The sequence below is a fragment of the Cervus canadensis genome, chromosome 8, assembly GCF_019320065.1.
Source record: "Cervus canadensis isolate Bull #8, Minnesota chromosome 8, ASM1932006v1, whole genome shotgun sequence".
Lineage (NCBI taxonomy): Eukaryota > Metazoa > Chordata > Mammalia > Artiodactyla > Cervidae > Cervus > Cervus canadensis.
The window spans coordinates 33,331,803-33,344,294 of NC_057393.1; the positions used below are offsets into that span (position 1 = coordinate 33,331,803).

At 39.5% G+C, this 12,492-nt stretch overlaps 1 long non-coding RNA gene across 1 annotated transcript in view; it reads left to right on the top strand.

The window, feature by feature from the left end:
* Positions 1-6,216, top strand: part of LOC122446092 — a 30,392-nt gene extending 24,176 nt beyond the window's left edge. The window contains exon 5 of the long non-coding RNA XR_006270769.1: positions 4,935-6,216. This is a non-coding gene — a long non-coding RNA (uncharacterized LOC122446092). The remainder of the gene's footprint in view (positions 1-4,934) is intronic.
* The last annotated feature ends 6,276 nt before the right edge of the window (positions 6,217-12,492 follow it).

Consider the following 12,492-nt stretch of genomic DNA (forward strand, 5'->3'; position numbering starts at 1 on the left):
TTGCTGAGTGGGGATGAAGGTAGTCTAGTGAGGGGTCTTCACCTTTGCTGGAAGCACTGGTGTCTAGAGTAGAGTCTCCGTAAGACACCATATGACCATCCTGCTGACCAGGATACAACCACAGAACAAGCAAGGGCACCCACTACCCACCAACCTCCATCCCCTCCCCAGTGCTCCAGAATTTCCACTCTTCCCTGGCCCTCAGAGGTTTACCCCCTTATTATTCTGTTACTCTGCTGCTAAGTCGCTTCAGTTATGTCCGACTCTGTGCAACCCCACAGATGGCAGCCCACCAGGCTTCCCCATCCCTGGGATTCTCCCGGCAAGAACACTGGAGTGGGTTGCCATTTCCTTCTCCAATGCATGAAAGTGAAAAGTGAAAGTTAAGTTGATCACTCGTGTCTGACTCTTCACGACCCCGTGGACTGCAGCCTACCAGGCTCCTCTGTCCATTGGATTTTCCAGGCAAGAGTACTGGAGTGGGTTGCCATTGCCTTCTCCACTCTATTACTCTATCTATTACTCTATCCCGATTACTCTATTGCTTCAGGGCGCCTTGTGCAATTTCAACAACAAGCTAGGACGGGACTGGGGACTCCAATAACTAACACCTTAACAAAGCATCCCGCCACTTTACACTGGTGTTGTCACTTCTTCCCACCCTAAATTTCCCGTCAGTCCTCCCTCCACACTCTATCACTACTAGATTTGGAGTTCTGCAGGAAAAGGACAGATTATTACTCGTTTTATGTCCTCTAAAATACCTCACATGGGAATTCTCAACCAGGGCACACAAGAAATCAAATCCCTACCTAGCAGTCCCTCCAAATTTTTATTGATGTTTAAAAAATTCTTTTCCTACAATTGAGTATAAATAACATTATAGCAATGCCTGAGACATGAAATGAAGCACATCAGGCATCTGAGTGTGGAGCAGCTTTGCTGTAACTAAGAAGTATGAGGTTAGCATGTCATCAGATAGGACTACGGAGGAATTCCAAGAACTCTGCCTCCAAAAAGCACAGACAGGACAGAACCAGCTCTTCTTCAAACAGCAATCACCTTGAAGAGCACCCCATAGATGACCCTGATACCTTTATTGACATTATTGTGGCGATTGCATTATAATCCCTGCTGGCCTGACTAGCGTTGCTGTCAATCATTTAATTATCTCACAATATATCTCCAAAAATTCTAGAATTTGAAGTATTCTTCTGAAGACTGCTACACGTTCACTTCTCTTATTCTCATTTTCTTCCTATCTAAAAGAATATCCATTGTTTAGTCACCTGGCATACATTGCAACCTATTTTGCAGCTGTGTGTACAAAAGCAGTAACTCACTTTGGGAGTAGCAAAGATGGGTGTCCATGATTATGCTTGGCCCGAAGGGGCAGCGGGAGGAAGGAAGAGGTTCCTGGAACCCACAAAGTAATGATGGCTACAGAGGACAGTTGCTTGACAAGAATGGTGGCTTCTACTTTGGGTTGGGGTCCCCCAAAAGCCATTCTCAGGAGTAGGATTTCAGCACAAGTAGTTTATTTGGAAGCAATCCCAGGAGGTCCTGGAAAGGGATGGGTAAGAGAGAGGGCAGGGAAGGAGGCCAAGACAGTGTGCACTGATCGGCAGAGATTGCCCCTGAGTGCAAATGTGGCTCAGTCTCCATAGGGACATAGGAGATGATGAAGAACACGGCTTAGAGTTGTCCCAACCCAGGGGAGAAGATATGGGGATGTTTACCCACCAATTCCCATACAACAGTGGTCAAGGGCTGCTCCAGCACCTTTGGCCTGCCCTGAACATAGAATAGGCATGTTTCCATGGCCAGAAAAAGCCCTCAGGCAGAGAGTGGCAGGTGTTTACACAGGAAGGAGCCACCACTGTACATCAGCGGTGGTGGGGGCTGAAGGAACCTGGGTGGGGCACCCATGGCATCTGCTATGCCTTCAGTTAAGGACCATAGCCACTGCTGCTCTGGCCCCACAGAGAAGGAGCAGAAGAATAAATAAATACCTGACCTCGCTCTTCGCCCATCCCCCTAATCTCCTGCTGAACCTAATCAGATGCCCCTTGATGCAGTTCACTCTGGACAGTCTCCCATGGCACAGAGCAGGGTGGAGGAAGAGGAACAGTGGCCTGTGGAGCAAGCAGAGAGCATCCAACACATCAGCCTTCCACTGTTTCCAAATGTCTGTATCTAAAATCTAGGACAGCACTCTCTGACTATAAAAATATCATGATACATTTATATCTTCACTAAAACTGAAGAAACGTGTGACTGGAAAGGACCTTGGAAAACATCTCTGTGAGTCTAAGCAGTAGAGAGAGCACAAGGAAAATGAGAGGAGACAAGTTCTAGTCCTGGTTCTAATAATTATGAATGACGACAATTTGAGCAGGTCATTTGGCACTTCAAACTGTTTCCTCATCCTTATAATCAGCAAGCTCTTATTGACTGAACAAAGCTGTTATGAAAATCAAAAGAATATAAAATACCTTGTAGTTAAAAGGGTGATACCGTGAGGAGTCCAGACAGAAAGGAAGCAATACCACTTTTAAACACTTTTCGGAAGGAAATGCCCCTATTTTTGTGTGTGTTTCTTTCAATCAGGAAGATATTTACATGTTTACCACCACACACAAAAAAATTTTTAATTAGACAAGGCATGATATTTAACATGTACTTACTTACAGTGATTTTCTTACCACTAATCCCCCAACCAAAAAATCTACATTCATTTAATTACATCAGTTACTATTCTAATAAATAGTCATAGTCATTTTTCTCTAGTTATTTCCTTTTGTTTTTGACAGTGTGCTTTTGACCCTTTTAACCACTTCCTCTCAGTCCTTATGTGTTTCAACATTTCTGATGACCCAGTAATCATGCCCAAGATCACAATTCTACATCTTTTCTCTTTTCAGTTCCCTTTTAATGTAGAAAATAAGCCTAATGATGGAGGCACCATTAGATTATGCTAAGAAATACTAGATAGAAAATCTTGGGGAATACGTGTAACTCTATGGCTGATTCATATCAATGTATGACAAAACCCACTGAAGTGTTGTGAAGTAATTAGCCTCCAACTAATAAAACATAAATAAATAAATAAAAAGAAAATCTTCTAGGTGCAGTCATCAGTCTAAGGAAAGAATAAAGTTACAATTATTGCCCCTAAATGGAGATGTCAGAGTTGCTCCCTTGCTAAAAATCAGGAATCAAGATTATCAGTAACCCAGCGAAATTCATGAAACAAAAGGCAGTGTTTCCCTTGGGGTTATCACACTATTACTGCCTTGGATTAAAAACCACTATAGCAATTCATTTGACTGGCCTAAAGTTTTCATGAAGGAACTGTGGGGGAGGAGAGGCTGTTTTCAAAGGTACCACCACTAGGAAAATAAGCACTTAATAGTTCTTACCCATCCACAAGGTAGAAGAAGGTGGAGACAGTCATTAAATAAACAAAATAAGATATATCAGAAGAATGAACAAATTTTTTAAAAAAAAGAATGAACATAAAAACATCATTCTTTTTGCTGACTCTATTGTTTCAAGTCTTTGTGGTAGGCGGCAACAGGAAGACTTAAAAGTAGAGGGAAGGAAAAGGCTTTGCCCTTTTCCTTAAAGCATGTTAACTCTATTTTAATTAACCTTTGGGTATTACCGCTTTGCTTCACATCAGAACAATGTAATATCCCATTATCACACCATCTTGAGGAAAGATATTGCCCTTCTGAACTTTGGCAAGAAACATAACAGACATAACAACTCAGAAATGACTACTCCAGGAAAGAAAATTTTTGCATAGACTCTCCTCCCAGTAAGGTTAAAGGAAACTACTTAAAAAAAAATTCTCTAGAAATGATAAGTCATTTTCCATGTAGGTAATTTCCATTGTCCATATTTACAGTTCTCTGAATAAAGTTGTTAGGAACTCCATTTAAAACACTACAATATCTGACATGTGTTTTAAAAGGGAGGGAGAAGAGAGGGCAGAAAAGAGGGAGAGAGATAAGATGGGGAGAAGAATTGAAAATACAAGTTAAATCAAATATATTCAGTGGTTAGCTGGCATTAATAAGCTATTATTTTATATTCATAAACTTGCTAAGAGATTTTTCCAATTTGTAATACTGAAAACAACAAACATATTAATATTTAAAACATTTTCTGGATGGAAGGGATATTAAAATAATTTAACTTATACAGGATGGTTATATAAATACTCTAATATTTATACAACTGTCATTCCAAATGTGGAAACTCTATAGATTGGCTTGGGTTTTAGCATCAGACTGCTAGGAATAATCAGACAGACATTATCTGGGTGTCATCTTCAGTGTACTGTTAAGAGAGCCTCAATCAAAATTCAAATGCTTCTGCCCACTGCCTTCTGAGATCTTAGATGTCTTTAATGTGGACAAATTATTTACCCCACAATTAGTTGTAAATAGTCATGAGAAAAGTAACATCAGGTACCATTTCCAGGTTTTAAAAAAAGGAATAAATGTATACACTTAAATGAATTACAAATACTGATACTGATGTGAATGATAAATATGGATCTGACTAATGAATGGGAAAGAGGGGTAGAGAGATTATGCTCTCTACACAACACATTTTGAGCTCTTCTATAGCTGACTGACTAGTGAAAGAGCTCTTTCCCAAAGATATGGGTATTCATTCAAATAAATCTTTATGACTGTAAAGTATGAACTGCATACATATTATCTGGAGGAAATCCCTAGACAGCTTCCGAATAGGAGGTAGAGACCTTGAGATCATCTCTAGACTGAATTCTGACCACAGTTCTCAGATATGGAGAAGACATTCTAGAGAATAAATACACATAGAGGCCTTACGTTTTGGAGGTTGTCTAGGCTCACTGATACAAGGGTTCTGCTTGATTAAATGAATCCCCTTTCCCCTAGAATAAGAAAATTCAACGAACTGAAGCTATGACTCACCTCTAAAGGTCAAGAAACATTGTGAGTACCAAGTGTGATCACACTCTCCAGATGTCAGAGCTCCACATTATGGGTCAAACTGGCATCCCATCAACTTCTGAACCTGAGAGCTGGGGCAAAATTTACTGTGGAAACACCACTGAAAGAACTTCATGTTCCTAGAAGCTCCCTGGATTATAAACTCAGAAGTGGAGATAGCTGCGAGAGTGATTAGACAGAGTTGGAAAGTTCATGCAGAAGTGGCAACACCTTCAAACTTGGGCAAAGGGCCCCTGCTCTAGTCCCACACCTTAGAGGGACCCGGAAACCAGAAAACCACAAATAACAAATTTGGCAAAAATCACATGGGTACTTCTGTCACTCAGGACCCAGTGCTCAGTGATGACACTGAGCAATTCACAATCCAGCATGCCTGCTGCTGTGAGTCACGCCATTTAAGCACCAGAGGAACACTCTGCCACCCTACCCTGTGTCCAAATGAAGAAGAGAGGACTGTGGCACTGCTAACGTCAGAGACGGACAATGCTTCAGAGCATGAGGAGCATTTGAGTGGGAGAAATTATTAGGCAAGAAAATATTCAGCTCAATGTATCTTTCTTCTCAAATTTCATGACCACGGTAGGTTTTTGAATAGTAAAATAGGTCATAGAGCAGAGTGTTCACTTTCTTAAACTCTTGATATCCAATATTTAACAGTTTTTACAACAGTTGCACGTGGCATCTGAGGAAAACTTAACAATATGAAACAATTGTTGTTCAGTTTCTCAGTCGTGTCTGACTCTTTGAGACCCCATGGATTGCAGCACTCCAGGCTTCCCTATCCTTCACCATCTCCTGGAGCTTGCTCAAACTCAAGTCCATTGAGTTGGTGATGCCATCCAACCATGTCATCCTCTGTCGGTCCCTTCTCCTCCTGCCTTTGTATATATGTAAGTCTAGACATAACACGTATTAAACACAACACTTATTCTTCACATTGGTAGCTACAATTATAAATATTATTATAAAATATAATAATATAAATTTTATAATAATACCTAAATTTCAGAAAACTGTTAAAACTTTTGGTTATATTTAAATTAATTCATTAATTATCATTATATTTGGCCTTTGTACTTAGCAGATAATATTGAATATGTACTGTATATGTACATGTATTTGTATATGCATATGTCACTCAGTCATGTCCAACTCTTGGCAACTCCATGGACTATAGCCCACCAGGCTCCTCTGGTCCATGGGGATTCTCCAGGCAAGAATACTGGGGTGGGCTGCCATGCCCTCCTTCAGGGGATACTCCCAACCAAGGGATCAAATTGAACCCAGGTCTCCTGCATTGCAGGAGGATTCTTTACCTTCTGAGCCACCAGGGAAGCCCAATATTGAAAATATTAGAAGAAAAATAATTTTTTGAAGCCACTGTTTGTAAACTTTTTTATATTTATTTTATACTTTTTATATAAAAGATACTCAAGGTTTCTATACATCTTGTGGCAGTTTAGAAAATCAGCCTCAATTTTTTTTACAGCCCTTCCATAGAGAGGTCAAGGGGAGGGGGACATCTCAGCCAATGGAATAAAGTAACATCAAATGGCTTTTAAGGTTAGATCCAAAAAGGCCATTCAGGTTTTGCCTTGTCCACTAGAATACTCTTTCCTGAAGCCCTGAGCCACCACTGAAAAAATCTGACCATCCTGAGGCTACCATACTGTGAGGAAACCTAAGCCACAAGAAGAGACCACGTCATCCACATTCCAGTTAACAGGTCCAACTAAGCCCAACCTTCAAGCATTCCCAGCCCAGCCACCAGACATGTGAGTGAAGAGACCCACAGATGATTCTGGACCTCATCCAGTAGTCTCCCACAACTATCCAAGCTTTGCCAGCAGTGACCCCAGATATCATGAACCAGAGATAAGCCATCTCTGCTGTACCCTGTCCAAATTCTTGACCCAGAGAATCCAAGGTGATTTTAAAGCAGTTGTCATTTTATTCCACAAAATTTTGGTATGGTTTGTTACGCACCAAGAGATAATTAGTGTGTTTTGAATGCATTTAAATTCTATTTTTAGCTTAGATTATTGAGGATGATTATTAGTTAAACTAGTAATAGAAACTGTAAAAGTAGAGGGAAGGAAAAAATGTTTAAGAGAAAAGTAGAGAGACTATCAGTTATGGCAGCATGAGGGATTCAGCAACGCTTCTCTGTAATAAAACAAATAAAGGCTTCGAGGAAGATAGAGTAGATATATTTTTCCATATTCCTGTTGCTTAAGTACAACTGAAAACTGGACACTATATACATGTGTGTATGGACACATGCGCGTGTGCTAAGTCACTTCAGTCCTATCTGACTCTTTACGACCCTGTGGACTGTAGCCTCCTCTGTCCATGGGATTTTCCAGGCACAGAGTACTGGAGTTGCTTGCCATTGCCTCCTCCAGGGGATCCTCCCCACCCAGGAATTGAACCCATGTCTGTTAGATCTCCTGCATTGGCAGGCAGGTTCTTTACCGCTAGCGCCACCTGGGAAGCCTATATATAGAGAGACAGAGAGAGAGAGAGATTCTAAAAGCTGGAGAGAAGAAGGCAGATTGGCTAGCAACCTAGAAACTCTAGAAATGACACAAAGAACAAAAGTTCTCTTTGCCTTATACATCCCACACTTACAGAGAGCTGGCTCCTACCCCCACCCAGCAGTAACAAGAAGTGCTGCTCCCTGGACTATCAATGGAGGCTGGGTGGGGAACTGGGGCTTTCATTACCATCTGGTAGTAATGGGGGTGTGCTGCCAGGGGTGTGCACATCCCTTCCAGAGCAGTGTCAGAGGAGGCTGGCTAAAACAGAAGTTAATTAAGATACAGAGCCCCACCCATAACATAATATCCAAAATGTCCACGTTTTGACCCAAAATCCATCATATCTACAACTAGGAAGATCACAAACTGAATGACAAAAAAATAACAGATGCCAACACACAGATTCTAGTTTAATTCTAGTTTGAATTCTGCTTTCGTTTTTTGTACAAATTCTAATTTAAATATGCAAATAAATTTAAAGCAATCACGTAAATTAATCTTTGAGAGTTCTAATTATTACATAAGTATGGGTAAGCCACTAAAGTATGTTATGACTTAAATAGTTGAAGTCTTTATAAAATTCTCCTCTATCCATGGAATTCTCTAGGCAAGAATACTGAAGTGGATTATCATTCCCTTCTCCAGGGGATCTTCCCGACCCAGGGATCAAACCCAGTTCTCCTGCATTGCAGGCAGATTCTTTATTATCTGAGCCACCAGGGAAACTCCCTTTTATAAAATTATTTCTTTGTATGAAAGATGTCTAGGGGTAGGAAGTCCTGGGCAAGCATGAAGTTTCCGTGGTTGTCAGGGATCCAGGTTTCTTCCCTTTTGTTGCTTACCTTTGCTCATATTTCTTCTCATATTCCAAAATGACTGGTGGAGCTCCAGCCATTTTGCTCAAAATTAAAGTAGCAACATGGAGAAGGGAGGAAAAGGACTTTTGTTTTCTAAAGAGATTTTCCTAAAGTCTCATCAGTTTTTTAACGTATAGCTCATGGATCAGAACTATGTACTTAACCCCAACTCGCTCCAAAGGAGCTGAAATGTCATCTTTTGGCTACATTGTGCTCATTAAAAATTGGAGTTGCTGTCTATTTGAAACAGAGGAAAACAATAGAATGGGAAAGACTAGAGATCTCTTCAAGAAAATTAGAGATACCAAGGGAACATTTCATGCAAAGATGGGCTCAATAAAGGACAGAAATGGTATGGACCTAAAAGAAGCAGAAGATTTTAAGAAGAGGTGGCAAGAATGCACAGAAGAACTGTACAAAAAAGATCTTCATGACCCAGTTAATCACGATGGTGTGATCACTCACCTAGAGACAGACATCCTGGAATGCGAAGTCAAGTGGGCCTTAGGAAGCATCACTATGAACAAAGCTAGTGGAGGTGATAGAATTCCAGTTGAGCTATTTCAAATCCTAAACGATGATGCTGTGGAAGTGCTACACTCAATATGCCAGCAAATTTGGAAAACTCAGCAGTGGCCACAGGACTGGAAAAGGTCAGTTTTCATTCCAATCCCAAAGAAAGGCAGTGCTAAAGAATGCTCAAACTACCGCACAATTGCACTCATCTCACATGCTAGCAAAGTAATGCTCAAAATTCTTCAAGCCAGGCTTCAGCAATACGTGAACCGTGAACTTCCAGATGTTCAAGCTTGATTTAGAAAAGGCAGAGGAACCAGAGATCAAATTGCCAACATCAGTTGGATCATCAAAAAAGCAAGAGAGTTCCAGAAAAACATCTACTTCTGTTTTATTGACTATGCCAAAGCCTTTGACTGTATGGATCACAACAAACTGTGGAAAATTCTTAAAGAGATGAGAATACCAGACCACCTGACCTGCCTCCTGAGAAATCTGTATGCAGGTCAGGAAGCAACAGTTAGAACTGGACATGGAACAACAGACTGGTTCCAAATAGGGAAAGGAGTCCATCAAGGCTGCATATTGTCACCCTGCTTATTTAACTTATATTCAGAGTACATCAGGAGAAACACTGGACTGGATGAAACACAAGCTGGAATCAAGATTGCTGGGAGAAATATCAATAACCTCATATATGCAGATGACATCACCCTTATGGCAGAAAGTGAAGAAGAACTAAAGAACCTCTTGATGAAAGTGAAAGAGGAGAGTGAAAAAGTTGGCTTAAAGCTCAACATTCAGAAAACTAAGATCATGGCATCTGGTCCCATCACTTCATGGCAAATAGATGGGGAAACAATGGAAACAGTGACAGACTTTATTTTGGGGGGATCCAAAATCAAAGCAGATGGTGATTGCAGTCATGAAATTAAAAGCTGCTTGCTCCTTGGAAGAAAAGTTATGACCAACCTACACAGCATATTAAAAAGCAGAGACATTCCTTTGCCAACAAAGGTCCGTCTAGTCAAAGCTATGGTTTTTCGAGTGGTCATGTATGGATGTGAGAGTTGGACTATAAAGAAAACTGAGTGCCAAAGAATTGATGCTTTTGAACTGTGGTGTTGGAGAAGACTCTTGAGTCCCCTGGACTGCAAGGAGATCCAACCAGTCCATCCTAAAGGAAGTCAGTCCTGAATATTCATTGAAAGGACTAATGCTGAAGCTGAAGCTCCAATACTTTGGCCACCTGATGCAAAGAACCGACTCATTTGAAAAGACCTTGATGCTAGGAAAGATTGAAGGCAGGAGGAGAAGGTGACGACAGAGGATGAGATGGCTGGATGGCATCACTGACTCAATGGACATGAGTTTGAGTAAACTCCGGGAGTTGGTGATGAACAGGGAGGCCTGGTGTGCTTCATGCAGTCCACAGGGTCGCAAAGAGTCAAACACAACTAAATGACTGAACTGAACTGATTTTATTTTTTATGTTATAAATTTTATCACCTAAAGCTTTTTATTTTCTAATTTTTTATTTCTATAATATCAGAATACAATTGAGTTTTATATACTGACCTTGTACTTGTCCTTTCCATTGCTGTTAATTTATTCCAGCATTTCTGTACTTCCATCTGGGATCATTTTTCCTTTAGCCTGAACAACTCTCTTTAGCAATTCTTTGTGAGGATCTGTAAAAAAAATTTTTTTTTCTTAATTTTTGTTTTCTAAACACATTTGCATCTTCATTTTTAAAGGCTACTTTGCTGAGCACAGAATTCTACATTAACTTCTTTCAAGACATTATTCCAGTTTCCTTATTTCTGTTAAAAAGGCAGGTGTGAGTTTTGTTATTGTTCTTTTGGAAGTAGTGCATCCTTTTTAACCTATGTTTTTTATAGATTTGTGGAGGAGGGAATGTTGGTTGTGCACCTTGAGAAGGAGAACTGATACCAGCCTTCAAGATGTGAGGCCTCTCTTCCTCCTAGATGTTAAAAACTATCCAGGGCCCTGTCCTATCTTTTTAATAAAAGTGCCAGCATGGCTGTCCCTGCCTTCTTTAGGAGCAAGTTCTTGTATCCACTGTTTGCACATGGAAGCAAGGCTGAAAAGCTGACCTACCTGACTCTTCCTACAGTGGTACCTCAATCAGTAACTCTATTGTCCAAGGGCCCTTTGATATCAATAGCTTCTTTTTGTGTGCTTAGAACATCCCCAGGAGCCACCCCATTTCAATATTAAGCCTCTGCTTATACAGCTTTTGTTTATCCAACTGTAATCCTGTCCTGTGAGCCTTCTATTTTTTTTTTTTCATTTATTTTTATTAGTTGGAGGCTAATTACTTTACATCTATTTTTCAAAGATTGTCATAATGTTTGGTCCTTTGAGAGCACGCCTTTATGTTTTTCAGTATCAATGTATGTGCATGGATGCACACAACTATGTATGCTCATGTAACTTTCTTGTAATTTTTAAAGATTCTTGGGATAATCTAAACAGGGGAGGAGTCAGGAGAGACTAGAACTTGTTGTCAGTCTGCCATCTTGATTCAATCTCTTCATTAAATTTCTAAGTACACACTGAACTCTTTTAGTACCAAACCCAGACATCTGCCAGTATCGTATGATCTTTTTTGGAAATCTCTGCTTCTGAGGTGATACATTAAGCTAGTTCAATATAATCTCATGTTAAAATTGGCATCTGTATGAAACATGTGAATAGACTTCCTGTCCTTCTTCAAAATTATCTTCCAGATTTTAAAATCTCAAAAGAACTGAAAGTTCTGTATTACAGAGTTTCCTACAAACATATCACAACAAAAGTACAAATAATATTTTTGCTCCACTATAACAAAAAAGAGAAAATAAGTATTTAAAAAGCATGCAAAGTGGTAAAATCCAAAAATAAGAAAAAAAAACTCAGTAATTCATCAATGTTATTTCCCTACACTCAACCCTGAAACTGCTTCAATCAACAGACTCTTTTTTCAACACTAATAAATTCACTAATAACATCATTGATTTATCATTGATTAGAATTAAAGAGTAAAATGCAAACTTGGAAATCTAAAATAGTCTCCAGTTGGTTATAGAAATTGAATATAAAGAAATGCAGTTCATAATTAATATAAATGCTAAATATTCATAGGAGCTAAATCTAAAGAATTCAATAAAACAATATTTTAAAAAATATTTAATGCATATCTAGCATGTCCTAGGCACTGTTCTAGGCATTGGATACAAACAGTGAACAAAACAAAAAACCCTCTGTTTTTGGAGCTTATATTCCAGTAAATACATATAATTTGAGTAATATGAACTTGGCCTTTTCCTATGGAAATTACTAAAAAGGCAGATATTTTATGCCCAAACACAAATATAGATATCTCTTATGGAAGTCCATCACACAATCACACAAAAACATATTTGAGAATGTTTATAACACAGAGATATATTTAGCTACCAGATTCAAAACACTAGAATATCAGTATCTTCAAGAATGTGAGCAAGGTCAGGTGCCCTAACATTTACCTGCCTATGGAAGAGGAAGCATTGGCTAGTTTTTGATAAG